Source organism: Prinia subflava, chromosome Z, assembly GCF_021018805.1.
Source record: "Prinia subflava isolate CZ2003 ecotype Zambia chromosome Z, Cam_Psub_1.2, whole genome shotgun sequence".
In the NCBI taxonomy this organism is placed as follows: domain Eukaryota; kingdom Metazoa; phylum Chordata; class Aves; order Passeriformes; family Cisticolidae; genus Prinia; species Prinia subflava.
In genome coordinates this window covers 29,397,479-29,421,349 of record NC_086283.1, presented here as the reverse complement: position 1 = coordinate 29,421,349, position 23,871 = coordinate 29,397,479, and the positions used below count along the sequence as shown (strand labels likewise).

At 39.5% G+C, this 23,871-nt stretch overlaps 1 long non-coding RNA gene across 2 annotated transcripts; it reads left to right on the top strand.

The window, feature by feature from the left end:
* The first annotated feature begins 104 nt into the window (after window positions 1-104).
* LOC134564304 (uncharacterized) lies at window positions 105-20,838 on the top strand. Of its 2 annotated transcripts, XR_010083511.1 has the most exons (4): window positions 105-331; window positions 3,629-3,716; window positions 9,159-10,765; window positions 13,385-20,838. It is a non-coding gene; the product is annotated as an uncharacterized LOC134564304 (long non-coding RNA). The 2 variants fall into 2 exon arrangements; XR_010083510.1 differs by lacking the exon at window positions 13,385-20,838 and having other exon boundaries at window positions 106-331; window positions 9,159-10,912.
* Window positions 20,839-23,871: the final 3,033 nt, after the last annotated feature.

The following is a 23,871-nucleotide window of genomic DNA, read 5'->3' as shown; positions in this document are numbered from 1 at the left end:
GTTGCACAACATGGTGCCTGTTTTTCTTGGTGGCTAAGGACAGAAATGACAGTGATTTATGACACTGCTCTTCTGAAAACCAGTGCAGCCCCAGGACTGCCAGATTAGAATAATGTGCACAGAGAAGCTCTCAAAACAATGTCGTGTGTTTTCCCTCTGTGTGAGTCAGAGTTCCACTTGAGAGCCTCCAGCTACTCAAAAACTCGCCTGCTTTTCTCTCTCAGCAAGTTCAGGCTCCAGAAACGGTTATGGCCGTTTGACGTTTTAAATGTGACTACGTGAGAATTTCAGCTTCCATTTGGAGAAAAATAAAGATTCTGGCTATCAAAAGGTAGGTTTTAAGGGCAAATGGGACCTAAACATACACAACCATCTGACAGAATGAAGGAGGAGGAGAAGGAGGAGGAGAAAGAGAAACATTCTTTGTTGCATGTCAGACAAACATCTACCAGAGTAATTCTGCTTTAATTGCTTTTGCCCTGGGAAAAACTCATGTTGGCTTCAAATAATGCACTGAAAAAACATTGATTTCAAGTTTTGTTTGTAATGACAAGAATAGGCTCTGGATGGGACAATGAGATTTTCATTCCTATTTTTATGTTTTAAAGAAGACATCACTTTGGTATTTTTAGTTGCTTAATATGAAACTTTTCAAAAATGTTCAGAGAAATGCCTTTCATTGGAAGATGCAGTATCTGCAGGATCAAAATCCTCTGCAGGGGACCATGTTTTTCTGAAGTGGAACCGGTCTCTGAAATTTTTTTACACAATTAAGAGCTTATTGTAAATATCTATCAAAAAAGAGTGTCCTTTCTTGGTGAAGAAGCCCTCTATGCTTAACATTTTGGTAATATGTTGTGCAGAAAATTAAAATTGTTCAAGTCTACCAGCACAGCAGGTTCTTCTGAACTGGAACAGAAAGAAATAAAAGAGAGTGCGATAATACGCTTCCCTTAATGGTTCTGACGAACCAGATGAATGCTGAAAACAATAAATTTAAGCTGAAATATTCAGGTTACCATTTAGAATTCTCTGAAATGAAATACACTTAGGCAAATGGCATAGCAGGATGAAGGGAGAAATAGCTGATTTTGCAGCTGTTCCTAATATTATTGCAGCAGTGACAAAGCAAGGCTGTCTTGTGGTGTAAGGGCATTGCCTTGCTGAAAAAACCAGCACCTTTGCATTCTAGGCACCCTCAGTGCCTCGCAGGTGTGGACGCAGTGCTGATGAACAGGGACTGATCAATTGTTTATAGGTTGGGTGCTCTGTATTAAGCCAGGGTGACTTAAGTGCAGCTCTTTGACACACGTCCTTGGTAGATGCCCAGATAAGAGGATGCTGAGGTGTTTCTGCTGACACAGGCACAATCACAAGTGGTGAAAGCCTGCAGAGGGTGACAGCTTTCTGATGGGACCTGTGCCAGGAGGGGCTTCTGAGGTTGCAAGGGAGTTGGGACAGCAGGGTGAGACAGGTCTGTGCATCCAGATTTTCAGAATGGCTGGGCATGGAAAGGAAGTAGAGAGCAAGGTTAATACATGTATTGCTTTGAATGAGCAATTGCCAAATCCATGGAGGGCTGGTCATAGAGCAGGTCGACCTAGGAGTGGGGAAGCTCTGCCCTTCATGTGCTGGGAGCACAGGAGATGAGGATGTGACACATCACCAGGCACTGTTAGGCTGTGAGTTTTTATTGCTCATCCCTTCTAAAGGAAATATTTCAAATAATGTGTCAGCAGGAAAAAGGTAAACTGGATTTGTTAAATAAACTCTCTGACCAGTGCTATCAGCAGAATTGGCTTGCTGTGTGTTGCTCTGCAGTATATACTCCAATTAATAGTTTAAATTAAAAAACCTGACATCTCTATTTGAAGTAAAATGAGGATTTTTAACAATATCTCTTTTGTCTTACAGCTGACTGGCAATAAAGGAGTGAATTAAAGTTAATGAATCAGTATTAGCTCCCACCAAACCAGAGCAAGTTACCTAGGCAGGCAAAAGAGAAAAGATCTGCCATACCACTGAAAAACCTGAGAAACAAAAATTAGGAATTTCCAGTTCTGATAAGCCATTTTCTCTCTTAAATTTCACAAGTGTTTCTATGTTATTTTATATCTTGGTTTTACATGCATTTCATGTGATACTGATAAAGTTTACTCGTTTGGTAACATTTGCAGTTTTCACTGCTGCAACCTTTAGTTAGAAATCACCCCAGTACCTTTCCTGAACCTGCCTCCAACAAGGCTGAATGTCGAGATACTTGGAAGGAGGTGAAACCACTTTGAAAACCAGTGGTTGAATTAATCAGAACAATTTAAGAGTAATGAAAACATTTTTTCATCTTTATGAAAAAGATCTCCCAGAACAACGCTTATTGTTCCTCTCTTTTTTTTTTCTTTTTTTAAAATTTTGACAGATCAGCTATATCAAACAAGTCACAGAATCACAAGATAGACCAGGTTGGAAGATTCCTTTTGTGGGAAAGCGGCATCAAGGAGATTATCTAGCTCCTTGTTCAGCCCATCTTGAAAACCTCCAGAGGTGGAGACCCCACCACATCTGCAGGGAGCTTGTTCCAGTGTTTGTTGTTCTCTCTGTGAAAAAATTATGTCTTATTTCAAGATGAAATGGTTGCCATTTCTTATTAAAATAATTTAAGAAGGATAGAGAACACGAGGAAGACCTTTAGATATTCCTTTTTATTTTCTTTAGGTGCTTAAACCATTAAAGTGGTTAACCATTAGAAGCTTTAGCTTTATCACATTAAATTTAAAACAGTTCAAGCACCCTTTTCAACCTGCAAGTGTGTGATAGATAAACAACCCCCAGAATTTTGGCCCTTGTTTTGTCTCATGGTCTCACAACAAGAACATAAGAAAGGTGTCTGCTGGTGGAGTCAGGGGGTGTACAAAGAGCTGTGTAGAGAAGTGTGGGTATGGATGGCTGAGACTCATGCAGTTTGCCGTTAATAATCTGCTCCTTTACCAGATATGCCTTTCGTTTATGGCATGATTACAATCTTAACACCTTAATATGTGTCTTCAAGTATGCACAGATCCTCTGAGCTGGTGTTTGCTTGTGGTTTCTTCCCAGGTGTTTTGATATGCAGGAAACTTCTGCCCCTTCCTTTCAGCCATTACACTTTTTTATTGCTCTCATGTACACTTAAACAATGGTTTTGCAATTCTCTGTCCCCCAAATCTTCTCTGCCTTTAGCCTTTTTTCCTACAGCTTCTCCCTATCCCCACCAACAGCTGCTTTTCCCCTCTCTCCATGCTCACAGACTTCTGAAATCACTGTGTCTATCTGCTCCCTTTTACCTTGGTTCTGCTCCCATCCTGCTGCAGGTCTGGTACCCACACTCTGCCACACCCGTGGGTACTCCCCTCTGTTCTAACCTCTTTGTTTCTAAGAAGAGGTGACTGCATGGTCATTTTCCTCCCCAGCTCTGCACCAAGGCTTAGGATGCACTTTAAATCTGCAGCCTAAGCCAAGTTAATAATCAGCTGCTGCTGGAAGAGGCAGCCCTGCTCCTCTGTCTTCAGTTTCCCCCCTCTGTGCCCATCTCTCAAGATGCTAACTGGTCTGATGATAATGTCTTTGTTTTGCTTCATTTTTAATTCCTCAGGTGAATTTTCCACACCTGATTTATGCTGCAGTTGCACAACAGCTATGTCTGATGCAAAGGGAGTGATGGCAGCCTTTGGGGCTGGAAGGTAGGTTGGAAGTGAGTTCACCCCTTTTTGTCACACACACTGACTTCTGTTGGACTGTGAAAAGCCTCCCTCAAACCAAGAAGCAGAGAGATGAATGGCTAGCTGCAGATTTTTCCAGCAGAAAAGGTCCTCTGTTCCTTGGTAAAAGTACCAAAATTTGGACAACCTGGAGGAGGTTGGAGGAAGGAGTGGAAACGGAGTGAAACTTCTCACTGCTGCCTGTCTAAAAGCATTCTAGAGTAGCTTAGGCTCTGTTTATTGGTTTGGTGTTTTTTCACTAACGCTTCAATGCAAAAAAAAAAGGCAGAAAAAATAATGTCATTTGAGATCATTGCGGATTTTTTGAAATATCAGCCTAAACAAAGTGAGGGCTGTATAACCAATTGTATTTCAAAACTGGAATGTACATGGGCTTTATTGGCCTATTAGAAGTTATAATATGATTATAGTTAATAGTTATATATTTTAGTGTATTTTTATTAGTAGATAAAAGATTTTTTAACATGGAAAAAATAGTATACAGTGAAGCTTTGCTTCTTTTGAAATATCTTTTTCAATGTTGCATACTTTTCCTTTCTCTGTCACAGTTCAAGAGTATGCTTCCTTTAGTACAGAATCCTTCAGATTAATTTTAATTAATGTATTGTGGGCCTATCAAAGAAAAGTCATTACATTTATTACTATCTTTTAAAACACAATTAAGTCAGTTGTCCCAGTGATGGAAAATGTGAGCTTATCTTGAATATAAATTAACTGCAGTAGTAAATACCTCTGTCTGTGTTTCTTTATGTGGGCTCACATGCTTTTAGCTTTAATTAAGGACATTAATTTTATTTTTGGAGAATTATAAATTCTATGAGTCAGGACATTAAGTGGTTAGCATTAAGATATGCTAGTTACTATTCTATTTGGAAAAAAGAATTGCACAACTGTTCTTTTGTCATGGGAAATCCTTATGGTCCCAAGCTGAAATGTTTGCAGCCTTTGTTCAGGTAGTATTCTTTACACTGAATAACTGCTTTTATGACCATTTTCCTAAATTACCTTACATTATATTCAGTTATTTCCTGCTCCAAATGTAGTGTTTGACTTTAGACTGGTGACAACAGCTAACTGTGAGGGGAAAAGTCCCAGTTTGGCTGTGTCACCGTGAGCTATTTCATTGCTGGGTGGGTAAAACATTCATCACGGAATTTCCATGGGTTTCACTGAGAAAGCACTGCCACCTTTGAGACCTCTGGGTTAGCAAGCAGGGTGACTTTCATTTCCTTAAGGCCCCAGTTTAACCAAAACAGTGGATAAGAATCACTTGGGCATTACCAGCTTCCTTGTCTAGGATTCTATTGCGCATTGTACAGAAATTTTAGCTGTATGGGTTTATTTAAGCTGCCTCTTCCTTTCATGACACACTCTCAAAGGATGACATCATTGCAAGAAGGGGCACTTTTTTGTAAAGGAAGCAGGATTCTTGAAAGAGAAAAACATACTCATCATTCCAAATCGCTCCAAAGGTCAGCAATTGTGTCGCTGCAACAGCCAACCTTTCTGCTGAGACAATCCTGCCTCACCTCTCAGCAGCAGCTCTCATCTCTGCAAAGTTATTGAAAATCCGTGCAAAATCAAACTGCAGGAAAGCCAGCAGCCTGCTCATTAAGCTTTCACATATCTCTTCATCCTCATTATTTCGAAGGCCTTTATGTTATTTCAAGATGACTTTTAAGGCAAGCTAACTAATGTGGGTTAGGTAGTTGTTATAGTTTCTTACTAAAATCTGTTCAGTGATGTAATTCTAGTTATTTAGTTAGAATTGGACATAAAATGTGTCTTGGCTGACGTTACTGAACTGCATTACACCAAATCACAGTTTCTATATAATGCCTTTTGGAAGTCATCCTTCTTCAGTCTTTAGAATTATAGGAATAAAATTGCACATTGCTTGTTTAATTACCAGTAAGCCTATGGATTAACGATAGATCTGTCTGCACACATTATTCTGCTTTGTCCATGCAAAGTGTAAGTTTAAATCAGTGTTTTTCTGGAGCTGTCAGCCACCAGGTATCTAGTAATCTCTTACAGTGCAGTACCACTCAAATTTTAGTTTATACAGCTACCTGTATAAACCAGCTAAAGGAAGAGAAGCAGAATCTTTTACAACTCTTTATATTTTTGGCAGAAGAACACTACTTGTGCATCCAATGTCACCTCTGAGTTAAGATGATTTAAAGCTGCCTATATCATACTGATGGTTTAGATTCCCCCACCTTGTTGTGTCATCCCACAACTTATCCTTATTTCTTTTTCTTCCTTCCTCCTGCAGCCAGAAAAAACAGCCCTCTCTGCCCCAACATTTGCTGTTTTCACCTTGTTCATAGCCAGATTTTAGGAGTCTCATTAAGGATTGTATAAACACATCAGTCTTGACCATCAGATTATGAATTATATTTACACTGAGTGCAAAACAAAACCCCTCACATCTTTTTCTGGCCAAACAAGGATTCCAGGCTGTCTGCCTTGTGCACAGGCTGAGGCTAAGTTACAGCAGTGGATGTGAAGTGAGATGATCACTTTTGTTAGGACAGGAGAGAAGGGAAGATATAGCCTCCAAAGTAAGCTATATTTACTGCATGACTGTTCCTTCAGAATTCTGAACAGGATTTCTGAACCTTTTTAACCCACCAATATTTTATCCTTCTCACTTTGCCCTGGCAGAGGCACATATTTCATGTCCAGGCTGAGCCATCCTTTAGAAATGCTCCATTTTTTTACTGTTTTCAGATTTACATCCCACAAAAACAAAACAAAACAAAACAATCTGGCAAACTGAACATATGTGGAAGAGTTCAAGCAATTTATGCTGTGGAAAATACTGGCTGATATCTGGATAATAGGGATGAAATTTCAATGTAGAAGTGTGCTAATAGACAAGGCAAGGAAACAGGTTGTGCCATGTCAAGGTTGTCTTCTGAGGTTACCACAGTGGAGCACAGGGGAGCCAGGTGTGCTCCAGATAGTTCTACAAATGAGAAGTTAGGAGTCCTACTGCTCACTTACTACCCAGATAATGTCTAAATTACATTTTGAATGGTTTATGTTAAGGGAGATATTTCATGCACCTTCACACACCTACCAAGGGAAATATTCCCAGAACAGGAAAAGTATCACTGAGAGGAACTTCTGCAGGAAAAATCAGGTTTGCATGGTCCTTTCCCCTCTGAGTAAGGGGAGTGGCAGAGGACCTGCAAGAGCAACACCTGGTACAGAGTGTATGGCACACTGCTGCATGTTCTTCATGTGAGGAGCAGCAATTCAGCACCTCCAGCACCCAATTTAAGTAACAGATTCTGTGGGCAGGCAAAAATAGAAGAACACTAACAATCTGGCAGGAGCGTCTCTTGACTCACAGTGAATGTCTCAGTATTGCAGTTATGGCTTTTAATCAAAATTAGTTGGTTTATTTTTATTTTTTTCCCAAAAGGCTGCCTTTATTTAAATTGTTTGAAATTTGTGTAGAGTTTGGAACTGAAGCACGTCTATATAGTAAACATAATTATCTTCAAGTCTCCATTTTCAAAAAGGGTCAGACACAGCTTCGTAGCAAAGCAAGTCAAGGCTATGGAAAATATTTCAATGACATTGGCTCAGAAAAAAGCTTTCTTTGAGGTGCAGTAAAGGAACTTTTCTGTTAAATACCTGGAGATGCAAATTCACCCCATTACCATTGCTGTAGGAAATTACCTGAAATACCAATGTTTTATGATATTTATTGAAGAATTTGACAATATTTTTATTCAAAGGCATCTGTGGAGCATAATATTTTCAAATCAGATGAAAGTCTTGGAGTTTGCCATCTCTGGAGATGGAAGCCAGGATATGATGCACTCATTGCAAACCCTTCTAGAACTGACTCTATTGCATCTGTGAAAACCAAAGGTCACACCCAAAAACTTCAGATGCCCAAAGCAACCTTAAGGGGACTATATGAACATAACTCTGAAATCCTAAACCCTACCTGGCTAATGACTGCTGGAACTCATGAGACTGTTTTCCTGCCTCCCCCCTCTGACCAGCTTGGTCAGAGGCACCTCAGCATTTTTCCTTCTTATTTCCTGGCTCCTGCTTTAACCTTACTGGGTTACAGATCTAAGCAGACAGATCCAAGCAGAAGTACTCCCTCCTCTGAGGTCCAGCTCACGGTGTGGCAGCAGCATCCATCTTTTACATGTTCATAAAATGGCTCCTGGGATTATTTCTGGTTCATTTTTTTTTTTTAATCCAATGGTTACTTAATATAAAATGCATGTAAGGTGATAGGAGCAAACCTCCCCTTCCTTGGGAGTTTCTTCATTTAAAAGATTTATAGATCTATGGATTCTCACTGTTATACAATAGTTTTCCCTCTAAAAGATTAATCATTCCTTCCCTTTTTGCAGACTTACTGGGTTTCTTACAGCTGAGTGGATAACAATTTCTTTTTTTTCACTATGAGGATTGTCTAAAGGGAAGTTATGATGACGAGTTTCTTCCTGACAAAAAGGTACTCCCTGCAAGAACACCAGCTTGCCTGGATCACAGAGCAGCAGCACTGCAGAAATTACTGAGGTGTTACTGAGTCTGTAACAACTTGGGTGATCTGAGACTACTTAAAGGCAAAACATAAAGTTTCTGTCCAATATTACGAAACCTCTATGCCAGAAATCTTCTGGGAATGCAGTTCAGCATCTTTTGTCAAGTCTTGTCATGAATCTTCCAGACAAGGAGGGGCTTCTAAACCTTGTGAATTATCCTTCCAGAAACTGCTTCCTGTAGCAAAGGGGCCCTGGGACAACCCTTTTTGAGGTCACCTAGAGAAATAGATCCTGAGGAAGGAGAACAAGGAGCTGAAAAATCCTTCCTGAAGCATTTTCCTGCAGAGGTAGAGCTATACCTTGCTGTGAGATTAATGGAATCATAGACCAGACAGCCTTGTGATTTTCCTGAGGTGCGTTCTGTAAATGCTCTGCAAAGAGATGTACAGGCAGCTGAAATAATGGTCATGTTCACTCAGACAGTGTGCTACATCCCTGGATAGCTCTGCCTACCTACAAAGGGCAAGGTTCTGAGGGAGGCGTGAATGGAAGTCTTCATGTGACGGCAGGAGGAGGTGCTTTCCTCCTTGTTTATATTTGTGTGTGATGCTTTGGATTGGCTACCTGGAACAGAGGTAGACTGAGTTAAGAGAAGAAAGTGGGTTTTTATTAAAGGACTTCAATAGATACACCTTAGGTAGCGCAAAAGCCTCGCAGAGGCTACACCCAAAACAGACAATGGTCATGAGTTTTTCAGACAGGTATAAGTTTGGTCTGTTTGAGTATCAGGGTTAATTCTCCAATTACAGCTTCAGGTAATGAAGTCACGTTCCCTCGGTTTGCTCCTCTGTGATTCACTTTTATTTATACTTTTCAGGGCCTGAGGCTGTAGAGTGTCCTTGGTTCCGAGGCCTAGAAGGATTGCTTTGTCTGACCAAAATGTGGAGACCGTAACTAACACTCTATATGGAGTTCAGAGTTATGCACTAATGCAGTGCAGGATTTCAAAACTATAAAAGCTAAAAACTTAAGACATCATGTAGAGCATGAGAAGCCAGCTGGTGAATGGTCACAAGCCAGACTACCCACAGGGTGCACACAAGTGTCCACAGAATGACCATCTCTGCACTGTGGTGACCTGGGTGGTAGCTCTGCATCATTTCTGCAAGCACAGTTTGTCCTGCTATGTGCACAAAACCCCAGTCCCACGCTCCGTGAGGTTGACCCTGAGAGCCACAATGCAGCTGACAGAGTTAACGTTTAAAAATAAAAGATGCCTCCACGGGAAAATCCTCATGGGTCAGAAAAAGGAAGATAGTTCTGGTGAGCTTCAAATCTATTGTCCACAGGAGAAATCTGAAAGAAATATGAGAGAAGAATAATATCCCATATTCTTTCTCTCGTCCCTGAAATTATGGAATATCTGAAAACTGAACTTTGCTGTAAGAGGACAAAATGAATGACCAATGTAAAATCATTTGGGGTCTCTATGTGAAAATATACCTATTTGTCTGCTTTTAAGTAGAAACTCTCAGGAAAAAAAAAAAAAACAACAACCAAACAAACCAAAAAAACACAACAAACCCAAACTCAAAGAACAACCTTACATTTTTTAATCAGTCTATCTGACATTTTAAAACTGACTTCATTTTTGTCATGGGAAAGGGAAAAAGGAACCTTTTTGCTTTAGTCATGTATTTTCCCCTCAAAAGAAAAAGCAGCTAAATTAAGGGCTTTAGGACATGGAAACAAGTAAAGCTCCTAGGGCAAATCACCTAGAGAGAAGTTCAGAAGTTAAGCAGTCAGTGTTACTGACTATACCTCTCTCATTGCATGGTAAGATTATTTTCTAAAAAAAGTACACCATTGGCATCCATATCTTCCACTATATTTTAAGGTAAGAGACTGGGGAATTTGTCTGAAGACCATAAATTTCATCAGGATTCAGAATGACTGATACAAGATGTGTTAATTGCAGTTAAACAAACAGATTACTGGCAACAATCAATAGAGTAGAAGAGAGAAGCAGGTTTACAGAGATATGAGAATATCCTGTGGGTTTCTTCATCTTTTTTTTTGTTGGAGGGTTTTAGGGTTTTTTTGGTACACCTTTTGAATGTTAATATTCTGCTGAAGAATGTTTCGGTCTGCAGCGTAGCTGCTGTACTCGGCCAGGCAGGATCCACTGCAAAGCTGCAGGGCTGAAATTATAGCCTTGTTTCAAGAAAACAACAGCAGTGTGAGCTACTTGCTTCTTACACACAAAAGAGGATTTTCAGATGAGTTTGTGGGGCTTTTTTTTTTGTACAAAATTCTAAGCCTTAAAAATGCAGCTTTTTAAACTTGTGTATTCACCATTCCTTTGACAGTCCCTGATCATTTCTGTTTAGAAATACAAGTGCAGAAGAATGAAAACTAAAGAATATTGTAACTACCCCTAATTGTTGTGGGAAGGGGTTCAAGTTCCTTCAAAACTAGATGAAGGTATATGTTTCACAGACGTTTTCTAATATTCTTCATTTATTTAATATTGTTATTACTATTATTCTCTCTATTATATCCTGTATGGCAGGGCAAAATACTGACGTCAGGCTTAAAAATAGCAATCATTAAATTAATGTGTACTGATTATCTTGTGGTGTATTCTCTGTTTATTTTATGGGAAGTATATTACAGTTCATCTTTCTAGATACCAAAAAGCATAGTATAAACCCCATTTATTGAAATTTTCAGCTGCAAATATTGTATAGGTCTGGATTTATGGTTTTACTAAGTCTTCAGCTTGCTGATTCATCTGAATGTCAGCCATGTTGGTGCCTCTAAAAGACAGCATTTTTGGTTATGTTATTACGAGTACACATTTAAGGCATTTGCTGTGGAGAAGGGCTGCAGTGCTGGTGTCTGCTCTATCTGCGTACCCTGTTTTGAGCAGTGTACACAAAGGAAGAAAACCAGCCTGTGGGGTGCGCATTTCAAACTATTTCACAGGTTCCACTGGTGCAAAAATATCCAATTTTCACAGATTCTCATATCCAGATCTTTGCAGGAGGTATCTCAGAAAGCTGGCAACCTCTTTGGAAAATATAGTGAGTAATTCAAGCTTTTAGGATAACTTTGACTCTTTTTATGTATCCTCACGCACCTTATGTAGATGAATTCAAAATATTTTGTGTGCACATTTACACATTAAAGGGGAGTTTGCATTTTAAACATTCCACAGTGCATTAAGTAAAATGGTATTGGGGAGGGTCTACAGAAAAAAAGAACAGATCCGTTTCTAGTTCTGTTTTATTGTTGAAAGGAAACCCATCGACTTCTTTTAACAATACCAACAGCTCACTGGTGTACCAGAAGGCTCTTTTTGCACACAGAGATCTGTCTTTAAAAGGTGTTTAAAGAAGGGGAATATGTCCCTACAGGAGGAGGGCAATCTCAGCCTGATACCAAATTTTCAAAAAGAAAAGGATGAAGCATAGGTGAAAATGGCAGTGCTGGTGTATCCATTTAGACTGTGCAGCAAAATACAGTACAAGATACATTACAGAGGGATGTAATTTAATTTGTTAGCTTGGTGTTTTCTGTAATCAAGCTTTGTTTGGTTAAGGTAGGTTTAAAATGTCAGTCACAGCAACTGAAGTGTGAGTGCATGGAAACATCTTTGCCCAAATAGTTTGTGTACAGATGTTTGAGCCAGAAGAAACTTGTCATGTGTTTTTGTAGCTAAGGAAGTGAGTAATCAGTGAAACTAGTATGGGTGGTATAGGAAAATCATGCACATGGTCTTGGCACAGATGTGTGCTTGCTACATTCCATGAGATATTTCATAATGGAAAACCAATTGCTCCACTAATATTGAATACCTGAATATCGAGTGTGTTGGGAGCACCCAGAGACATCACGGGACTGGACAGATCCCTCAGTCCATCTCAGGTGAAAGAGAAGGGCAAAAGAAGTCCCTAGACGTTAACTTAAAAGAGAGACAAGAACATCCTCTTGGATGTGTTTATTATTTAATTGTAATTTTTATCCACCAAATTTTGAAAGGCCAAAACCTGTAAGTGGATGTTAAGTCAGCAGAACCATATAAATACCTGCAGTAGTAGGATATTTGAGTCTACTTAGCAAGACTGCAGGCCCCTGTGCCTCAGATGTTTTTTTGTTGATCACGTCCTCCTCCCCTGAACTTGCTTGTTTCAGAGGCTTTTCTATTTTTTGCCTATAATTTACACAGAATATTGTGCAGTGAATGCCCTGTCAAGACATAGCAATAAATAGGTGCTGCCTCACCACTGCTAATGTTTCTAGTTAAAATGTGTTTTGAATTCATGCAAACACATACTGTGTGTGTCACATTTCAGCCTTCAGTGGTTTCTTGAGTTACCAGTATCTCACCACTGCTAATCTGTGTGTACTTCTGATTATATTGGGGCAATTTATGGGAGCTGAAGGTCAGCTCCAGAGCTTCTGTGTGTCAGAGAAATTTGTGGTGTATTGCAGCAACATGGATGGAGTGATACATGAGTATGAATAGGTATTATCCCCCTCATGTGTTTAGCCTGATTCTAAAAGGAAAATAAGACTCCATGTGTTTATCATTAAGTCATTAAGTACATTTATCTTTTTAAAATCAGGTTTCTTCAAAACTGGAAAGACATTGTGTATAAAACTTTGCCTATTCTAAGTTTTGCCATTTAAAATGAGTGTATCAAAAGCTGATATTTCCTGGCACTCACAGATTTTCCATGTGCTGCACTTTTCTCCCATGGCTGGTAACTGCATTCAGATAATGCCTAGAAAAAAAAGCCAGGAAAACCTTTTCTGGAACAGCTTGGTCTGTGAAAGCAAGCACAGTTACTGTCTTGTGTGACTGCAGCTTTAGGAAAGACTTTTAGCTATGTATGTTGTATGTATAATGCTTAAATAACATTAAAAGCTGTGACATAACATATGCTGAAAAGCTTCCTGTAGCCAGAATACCAGAGGTCTTTTAGAATTTGGCACCACCCCCTTTGGCCACAGTGGTACACTGTCTCAGTTTATATCTTTCTTCCTTTTTTAATAACGATTTTATTTATCATCAGAATTCTGTTTTTCCTTCACCAGGTGACCAACTCCTCAGGAAAAAAAGAAAAAAGAAAAAAAGAAATGAAAAATAAAAAAAAAAAGAAAAAAACCAAGAGGAAAAAAAAAGGAAAAAAATGGAAAAGGAGCTTCATTACAGTGGTTATTCCTAAAGTTTTATCTTCTTCTATTAGTTGGTCCTCTGTAATTTTACCAGTTGGTGGCTGAGACATTATTGTTACTGAGGTTTATAAATATTTGCTGACCCCAGTCCCATGAAAGAGTGGTTGTCATCCTGCGAATGTTTCACCTACCCATGCTTCATGCTGCTTGGTGTTCTCTTTCTTTTCCTTCCTCCTACTAACACAATGTTCAGCTGACACAGCACTGTTTTTTGATCACTTTTCAGGCATTTCTTTTCCTAGGAATACTTTGCAGGTAATTTCAGAGGTGCCAATACCAGGCCTAGACTGTCTGTGTCATCCAGCAGTGCCTCCTTCCTGCTTAAAGGAAGATCCAGTGTGCAAAGGAGAAGAAAGCAAAGGTGGGCAGACACCCAGATAGACATTTTAGGGAGCAGACATGCCAGGCAGGCAGTAGCACAGCATATGCTCTGCTGTCTAGAAACAGCCAAGTTGAATCCCAAATCCTGGCAACTCCCTTGAAGTGGCAGATCTGGTGATATAAAAAATATTTTCTTGCTAACTGTGTCTGTAAGCCTGACTCTGGTTTTAAGTAAGAAGAAGAAATGTTTGACATTGAACTAAACTGCTACTTGACTTACTTCAGGCTTCCTTCCAAAATGTTTTTCCAATTTCAAACACAAGTTATTTATGCCTCTGGAAAAATGCTGCAGTGCTACAGGCACTGAGTGCCTGCTGCCTTCCATTGTGGGGGGCACATGAATTTTGTCAGGCTGCAGCAAATCCTGGTCCATCCCACATCCAAACATTTTTGGTCATTGTGTATGAAACCACAGCTACATTTGTTTTTCAAGCCTCTCCCCCACAGCTTAGAGGAGGATCAGCTGCAGTTCATCCATCCCGCAGCAGTGCTCTTGCTTAAAAGACTAGAATTATGGAGGTTTATTTAGCACCCTGATAAAGAAATATCTCAGGATGTTGTTATTTTGTTTCTGTTTCACATTTTCCCAAATACTGCAGGAGTTGCAATGTACAAATATGCACAAAATTATTTTAATTAAATACAAAAGCAAATTAAGCTCTTGAAAGTAGATTAATGAATATTCTCACTGTGAAAAACATAAAAGTTTGTGTTAGCAGAACTCTTCAGAATGCATTGAAACAATATGTACTATATGTGATCTCTTACAAAAAGCTGAGACACTAGAGTGCATAATCTCTTGCACAGACTTTTTACACTAACAAGAGTCTGTAGAGAAAGGTGTAATTTAGCTTTTCAAGCTGCACAAGGCTCTTCTTACTCTATGTCTAAATACAACTGAGGAAGTGTCCCATGCCATAAGACAGAAAGATCTAGAAGGCTTCCAGAAAAAGTCCTACATTTTCCCTTTCCTTGTATTCAACAAGATGCTTTCTTTCCTTGCATTAAGCAGTGATTAATATTAGCAGATCACTGTAATCTTTGCTGCAAATAAAATATGTAATTATTTTGCCTATCTTTGTCAGTTTCTGCCCAACCTGTTTCTACTAAGATAGATTTTTTGCTTTGTTCTTGCAACAGCATATGCAAATGAATTTCAGTCTTGCATGTGTTTCAAACCCTGTGTTTCCAGCATTCACTCAGTTTGTTTATTTGGTTTATATGATGGAAAGATTGGTACTAAGAATACACAAATAACCACTACACACCTTTACCTATAAATGTCTTTGAAAGCATTTGTACAAGGAAGATCAGTTCCTGGAAGTCAATGTAAACAAAAACCTGTCTGCAGGACTGATAACGGAAAGAAAGGTTTTAAAGATTGCTTAAAATTTAGTGGGTCTACTTGTAGTCCAAGTGTATATTTGGAAGCATTGTTGAGCAGCACTGGAACACTATAGCAGTAGCAGCATCTGTTGTCCTGCCAGGAGGGAAAAGACCACACTCCTGCACACAAATGAGTCTTGATACAGTTCCAAGTGATGCCAGGCTTCTTAAACATCATGAAGTGGGGAGGGAAGGCACATGCTGCCTGTTTTCAGGCAAAATTTTGGATGTAGCCCTTTCATTTGTGCTCTAACAATGCCAAGCAGATGGGAGGCTTTCCTTTGTGCTTTAGCAGGCAGTCTGCAAGGGGAGAAAAAGAGCCAGCCCTGGTACAGCTGAGGCTGTGCTGACTCATCCAAGCTGAGGCTCTGGCTCTAGCTGCGGCACTTGGAGTTATTTATTTCCCTTTTCTGCTTGTCCCATCCATCGGGTAAAGGTTGCTGCTATTTCTAGCAAAGGCAGCAAAAGGAGGGGTGGCTCTGAATGATGGCTATCACAGCTCACAGCAGGACAACCAGAGCCCCAAACACAGCTCCCTGATGAGCTCACGTAAAGGAGCTGGGCTGTGACTTGTCCCCACTGAAGTACAGCTCGCTGCAGGGGTGATAACCTTTGGCAGAAGGTAACCTGGGCAGGAGGGGACAAGAACGCAGCCACCTTCTCCAGGAGCCACGAAGTACTGGCACTAGCTGCATATCTATTGGTGCCAGGGCACCTAGATCATACCAAAGTAAAGCTTTCAGATAATTTCCCAAAGGTAGTGACAGTGCGGTATACAAGAAATGTTCCTGCTGGTGCACTAAATGTCACCTAAAGCCATGTGTTGACAATATTTATGAAGGAAGAGTAACAGCATTTCTCCTGCTTCAGGTTCTTCAGAACCTCTGTCAGGTTCTGTTTATTTGAGGGCTCCATTAATCTTATTTTCTTTTAAAAGAGAAAGACATTTCCTAATAATCACACCCCAAAGAGGGAGGTGATGACTCTGATCAAGGAAATGTGGAGCAGTGTTCAAGCAAAGCAGTGATTCTTGTGTGGAGTTTGGAAGTTCCTAACTGAGGACTATTTTGGAGAGCTTGGCTGGCCAGCATCTCTGGTATGTTTGGAAGCATCCTAGGGAGATATTTTTGTAAACCACCGCGATAAGGCAGTCTATTAAGGGTAATTTAATACTGCTGGGCAGTCATTTCAAATCAGCCTATCTGTGGATATTGCTAAATTGACTGTAGCAAAGATAGGAAATTCACACCAGCTCCCCCAGTGCAGCAGAGAATTTTTCCATCACAGTCCCGAAGTCTAGTAGAAGCTTTCTGAAAACATGATGGTGATTCAGTCTTGTGACACCTCACTTTCTCTTTTCTCCTCTTGAGAAACAAGACCAGACTTTGAATGAAGACATTATTATTCCAGCCCTCAGAGGAGTCTCTGGCACATCACTGGGTCTCACAAGGATATGTATTTGCTCTGGAAAGACTGAAATATTAATGAGATTGGAAAGGGAGGGCTTATGTGCTAATGCAGCTGTGCTCAGACAGCTCTGCATCACTCTGCTATGGGCTTTTGTTTATTCTATCAGTTTCTGTAGAAAATTCTGTTCACCCTTTAAAAATTCTTTTAGGAATTAAAAATCCTTGATGTAATTAAAGCAAATATACTATACATGCTGTAGAATTGGAGGGAATATGTGCAAATTTTTTTATGTTAATTTTTTTAATATCACATTTATCTTAGTTTCTTCTCTGTCAGTGCAAGGAGGTTAAGTGAAAGGGTTACTCTCACACTGGAGAGATAAGGCCAAATAAGGACAGGCTAAAACTCTTTATTGGAACACACCAGAGAGCAAAGCTCTTTTACTCCAGTGAGGATTTCAAGAGTTTTATATCTCAGCCATGACCTTTAAATGAAAGTGCTGGACTAACAGCAGGGAGCTGAGACCAGATTCTGTTCACAGTGACGTCTGGAGGGTGTGTGAGAGAACAGCCCTGATGCTGCTTCTGTACTGCAGTCAGTGTTGTCCCAAATATGGGTTGTTCCCTGAGTGCAAGAAGATAAGTAGGCAGATAGACAGATGGATAGATAGACAGATAGACAGAAGATAGACAAATAGATAGATAGATAGATAGATAGATAGATAGATAGATAGATAGATAGATAGATAGATAGACAGATAGATAGATGAAAAAGAAATATTTGTTTACCCCCTGCTCAGAGATGGGTGCTGGGGTAAATCCACAGACCAGCACCCTCTCTGCATGCCAGCTCACCATTTTTACATCCTTCGAACAGTGACAGATCAACACCTCCTCTGCAGAAAAAAATATTAAACTACATTCATTAGCCAAATATTTTGTCACCTTCGTTTAAATACAACTGATTGTACCTGTTATGCTCTGTGGGGAAGGGGATTATGTGACTAAGGGGAATCTACAGCCAATGGGTGTGAACTTTGCTGTGCCAATGGCTACGGGTTAGCACAAAAATTCAACTCAAATTCTTGCTTGGAGTTATCAACTGCTTGTTCCTGCTTTATCTCCTTGTTTGGTGGATTTATGGTGCCATTCTCCTCCACTTCTTGCCTTTTTGGTAGATTTATGGCATTGTCTTGTTCTCAGGTCTCCTAATTTGGACCTTGACCCATGGATCCATATTTCTCTCCTGCAGAGAGGGCAATTTGATTCTTCTCTGTCTTACACATATAGCAAGAGGTTTGGGTGCAACTTGTGTGGGCATGACCTGACTCTAAAGCAGCTCACGTGTCAGGAATGACACACAGAAATCCACAGCACTCTGCCAGAACCACACAGGGATTACTGATGGGTACGTGTTGGGCCTTCAGGGAAATGCACCCATCCTTGCCACACAACTGGCAGGATCTGAGCTCTCTTTCAAAGGAAGGATCCATCATTAACAGCTGACTGGGAGAGAAACGTTAACCTATCTGTTGACTGATGCAGCTGTCAGCAGGGCAAACTTCTCCAGAAACCAGAGATAGGGTTTGTGAGGTTGAACAGACTTTAAATGTTTCCAAAAAGAGGATTTTGTGTGAATTAAAGGAAATATGAATAAAAATCTTGTCTTTTTTTTTTTTCTTTTCTTTTTTTTTTTCTTTTTTTTTCTTTTTCTATGCACTGTGAACTTCAAGACAATGTGTAATGCTCAATTTTGACAAAGTGGTCCATGAAGCGTAAATTAATGATCTTTTACCACATACAGCCCCAAAGGAGGCTTGGTGTGTGGCTGATGGGTGGCTGCCTAGTCTGTGAGCCCGTTGGGCCAGGTACACAAGGATTTTGCTGACTTAGAGCCCTACACAGAGGTATTACACCTACTCACATGAGTTGTGATCTCATGGAATAACTTCAAGGAGTCTAGCTAAGGAATTGTAATTTCTTCTCTGATCTGGAGACTGCTTGGTAGGAATTTGGTTCAAAAAACAACAAACTTGCCTATGTCAATGATCACAGAGAAGCAGCCCACAAACGCTCATGAACTGCATGGAAGAAGATGAAAACCTTTGATCTATAACAAGACTGAGATTGTGGCAGTGACCTGAATTCTCTTCAACACAGAATCTAATTTTTTCCCAGCCTTGTTTATTTAAATATGATTAGCCATATGTCTGTGTTTATGGCAAATGTGCTATTCACACAGATGTCATCTATATTATAAGAAAGCTATTGATTTTCCACCTTGCACATCCTGCTTTCAGTGCTTCTGGAGTTCCTCTGAGGAGTTTTGGATTCTTTTAATAGATAGATTTGGTGAAATTTCTGTGAAATGTGAAGCTCCTATGGCTCCTCTTCTTTTGTTGCCATCACTCTAAAAGCAGCTGACACCAAAGCAATTTCTCTGTTTTCCCCTCTTGGAACATCAATGAACAGTCCCCATCATGCCCTTAAACCTCTGCATCATCATCTCCATGGTCTAGCAGGAGCAGCAAGGAGTCAAAGGTCTTTCTCAAGGCAGCAGAGACCCAGAAGGCTTATAATCAGTTCTAAAGCAGGATGTGTGAAGTGTTGTCCATGTTGAAGTGACCTCATGCTAGTTTACCATAGAAAATGCATCTTCCAATTTTAATAAAATTGTGAAACACAATGAGTCATATCCCTCTTCCTTCTGTTTTGTGTGAATTCTGGTTTTACTGTGAGAGAACCAGTGGGGCAACCACCTTCATGTCCAGCCTCTCATCCACCAGCACCCACAAGCCCTTCTCCTCAGGGCTGCACTCCATCCCTTCTCCACCCAGCCTGTGTTTGCTGCCCCAAACCATGTCCAGGACCCAACACTTGGCCTTCTGGAACTTCATAGGGTTTGAATGGCCTCACTGATGGCATTTTTTGGCATACATGTATGGCTTTTTTTAAAGTTTTAATTTTTTTTTTTTTTTGAGAAACTTCACTCTAACAATTCCTATAAATGCCACAGCGTTGCCATGGTGACAGTAGGCTTTCATAAGCTTTCAGATATAGCAGAACTTATCTTTATTCATGATGTTTGGCTGCTACTTAGTCTTATAAAGCAGGCATTAAATTTACCATTAATAGCTCCACTTCTGTATTCTATCACTATTTTTGGTTAGGCTTTGCAACAGAATGAGATATTTGGGGTTTTTTTGCTTTTTTTTTATTTATTCTTATTTTGTATAGGTTCTTTTACAACTTGAAAATTGTAATTTTTTTCTAAAGAATCTCAGTTTAAGGTTTTCAGAACATTTTTATTGATGCTGTCTGATCATTTTGGATAGATTAAAGCAAAATCTCACTGGTGCAAAGTTTAACTACCTGTTAAAATCTTGCCAGTATTTTCTGTGTTTTGTCTTTTGTGATGAACAGCAAAGTTGGATAACCAGAAAAGAGTGACCACAAAATATTACTGTGCATTGGTCAGTAGTGTAAAAATGAGATGCCTCATCTGTTTACCATATGGATTTTCTGGTGCCAGAGGCCTGCACTACACATTGCTGCTTTTCTTTCTTAAACATGATTGGCCCATGGCAATTTTTTCTCCTCCTATCTTGTCATTTCACAGTGTTATGCTTTAGGTAGAGTTTTATGCCTTAGGACTTTTTTTTTCCCTGTAGTTTTTTCTTCTGTTTAGGATTCCAAGTTCTATCTGCCTGTTGCCAAAGCTTTTCTTCTCCCAGGAAGGGTCATTGTCAGACATCATCAAGCAAGAAGGTATACTGTAGTGCCCTAGGTAACAAAATATAAAATCAGAGCTTTAAATCTGTTGAGGAGTTGTGATTTTCTTTTCATCTTTCCTCTCCCCAAGATAAATTTACAGGCTATCTGGTCAAGATTATTATTTTTAGTCATTGTAGTTCTTACTGTAAATATGGACCAATCACTTCCTTTAATGTGAAATCACATCCATTAACCAACCCTGAGTGCGTTGTGCAGAAAAATGCAGCTTATTTCCCTGAGGTACTCTGGTATGCTGACCCTACACATCTCACTAGCAATTATTTTAATACAGCGTAAATTTACCATATGACACAATAATCTCAGCTTCTCTGAGCTCCTCTCTGGGCCATATAGAGAATTGGTATTATTAAAGTAGCATAATGCTTGTGTAAAGATTAATTAAAATGAAAAGTTTGAGTGGAACACTATATAAAGTTCTGTGGAATTTCATTGATCAGTGTGTGTGTTGCTGGTTACACAGCAGCAGGCACAAAAATAATAAACAAAACCACAATTTGCTAAATATATCCTCAAGATTGACACAGACAGAAAAACTTCTTGCCAGGAAGAAATGGATAATGCAGAAATACCATATACAGCAGTATATCAAGACTAGGAAGTCTTCAATGTGTTTACAAAATAATTATTTACAACTAAAATGTGGAGTAACAAGATTTCCAGTAGCCCAGGTACAGTATGTTTTGTCTCAGCACTGAACACTGATTCAGCAGTCCTTGCTAGTCTCCTTGTCAGGCACTTGGTACTGATATCCTAGATACAGAGTTCACATTTAAATGATAAACTGCACAAAAATCCCCACATAGCACTCACTATGGCCCATATAACTCTCAGAGTAAAAAGTTCTGGTTTTTAATTCTCTTGGGAAGTGTCTGGGAAGTGTGGATTATGCGAACATTAAAAGGGTGTAAGTTGGGGGGTTTTTGTCTGCATATTAATATCAGCATTAGTAGGGGTTGTTGATAAACACATCGAGTCACAAACTCAGCTCACCAAACTTGCTCTCCACAATGCGGAGCAGAGAATTGACAGTGCCCTGGACATGCTAGAGTCTAAGATGTGCTTGGCTGCCTTCACCACAAGGGCACACTGCTGGCTTTATGTTGTTTTATTCACAGCAATACTGTTCAGTCATTCCAAGTGAATTTTCTTTCAGTCACATGGGAAGAAGATCAGCTGCCTGAAGTCTGCTCTCACAGAGGTTAATTTCTGGGGGGGGTTCTTTCATACAGGCCAACTTAAATAATAGGGGGATTTTCACTTTGAAATTCCATCTGCAAGTTCTCAAATTAAAAATTCAGAGAACTGATTGTAGGTAATCTAATTTTCTTTTTTCTCTTTATGGAGAAGTATAAAAATAATTTGATGATTGAGTAATGGAAGATAGGAAAAATAGGAAAACAATACATTGCCTTTTTCTTAAAACACCTTTAAAATCCTTCTTGCAGTTTTAAGTTTTAACTTGTTCCAAGCCCCATCCCGGCAAAAAAAAAAAAGACAAAAAAAGGAAAAGAAAAAAAAAAAAAAAACCCACAAAAAACACACACACACACACAAAAAACCCCAAACCAAACCAAACCAAACCAAACCAAAAAAACCAACAAAAAAAACCCCAGAGAATAATTACAAGATCAAAATAAAAAGCCGTTTTCTGCCATCAATTTCAATGGCTCTTTGGGCATGCAAAAATTGTTCTTTTCTTAATACTGGAAGGCGTACTGATCTGCAGTTCACTTCCCCTTCATAAAGCCATTTCGTAAATCCTTTCAAACTACTTGAATACCTAACTATATTCCTCATTCTAGTATAGCTCACTGCTTCTTCCTATTGTCTGCTAGGTGTGTTTAGACCACTTTGTCACCAGCAACATTAAAGCTATGTAATGTCAATATATTATGTAGCAACTAATGGCAGAACTGACCATTTCCACAGCAGAACAGAACAGTCTCCCATGTTGTGGTTTGATGAGTGTTGCCAACATACCTTTTCATTTCAGGAGCCAGCTTTTGAGAGCAAGGATTAATGACAAATCATTATGGCTGCTGAAACCCACCCAGAAGTAACCACGAAGCTGTTTTCCTCATCCTGTCTGACATCTATTTCAAATACTGAGTATACTAGAGACTTTTGGACAGGTTTCCTGGTTTTATCTAGGCAAAGGGTTTCAGCACCTCCACCCTGGTTAGATTGTATGGATGCAGAGAGAGTGTCTTCCTGTTTTATGTGAAGAGTTACAGTTATCATCCATAGTTTGAATAACAGCTTTTCTAAAAAGAAGGATCTGTACTGGTTAAGACTAGGTCCACATACCTCAATTTTAAGAGAACTCATTTTTTCCTTTTTCCTCTATAGATTCCCAGTATTCTTTTCTCTTTTTTTTTCTTTTCTCAGAGAAAACAAGAACATACAGAAATATTTTTTGAAAAGCTGTCATTTTCTGCTATTTTTCTTTCAGAAATTTGGAATAGGATGGGAAGAGAAAGAGGTGTGTATTTCTCAAATCATTCCCAAATTTCAGAACAGGGTGAATGGAAGTTTTCTCAGTTAGGACTCACCTTCTGCCTCAACACTTGTGAAAACTAATTATTTCTCTGGGAAAGATATTTTGAAATATATAAGCCCTTCGCAGACAAGAAAATCTCATCTCAAAAGAATCATGACACAGAAAGATCAACAGCCAAACAAATATACTCTGAAGCAGAAGTTACTGAGAGGGTGGTATGTTCCTGACCTGTAATTCAATTAGGTTTATTTTGTTAATTGCTTTTTATTGATCCAGAATAATTTCATAGCTTTCAAGTTCCAAAACCAAGACAAGCATGTAGGATCTTGTATTTTGACTTTGCTTCTTCCAGGCCCACATCTGATTTTCACCAATAAGTTATGGATAGAGGAAGTTCACGTAAGGTCAGTTCTGTGCAGCTGAGTTTGACTGAATATATTCTTAGAGACTGCAGTCCCATTGGGGGTGAGGAGCGTGGAGGTAAGAACACATATGGGATTTTCCACAGGGTGGTTAGCAGACAAAATGCATCTCTTGCCAGCTGAAACCCTGCTTGCTGCAGATTCAGGAGCAGAGCTGGACATGCTGGGCATTACGAACCCAAAAGTCACAGCATGCACAAAGCCTAAGAGGGAACATATGAAAGCACCATTTTCTTTCAGATAGCATTGCCTGCCTTCTCAAAAATGATCAAGAGTTGCTCTTTGTAGTTGCAAAATGTTTATCATGAAGGGCTTTTGTATGGTGAGGCTATCAGTGTGTTTTCTGCCAAGGTTATTGTAGAGGTGCGATCACTGACACTGTTCTTCTTGTCCACACATCTGTTCCTTTAAATTGTGCACAATAAAACAAAACTGGACTCTGTGCCTGATGAT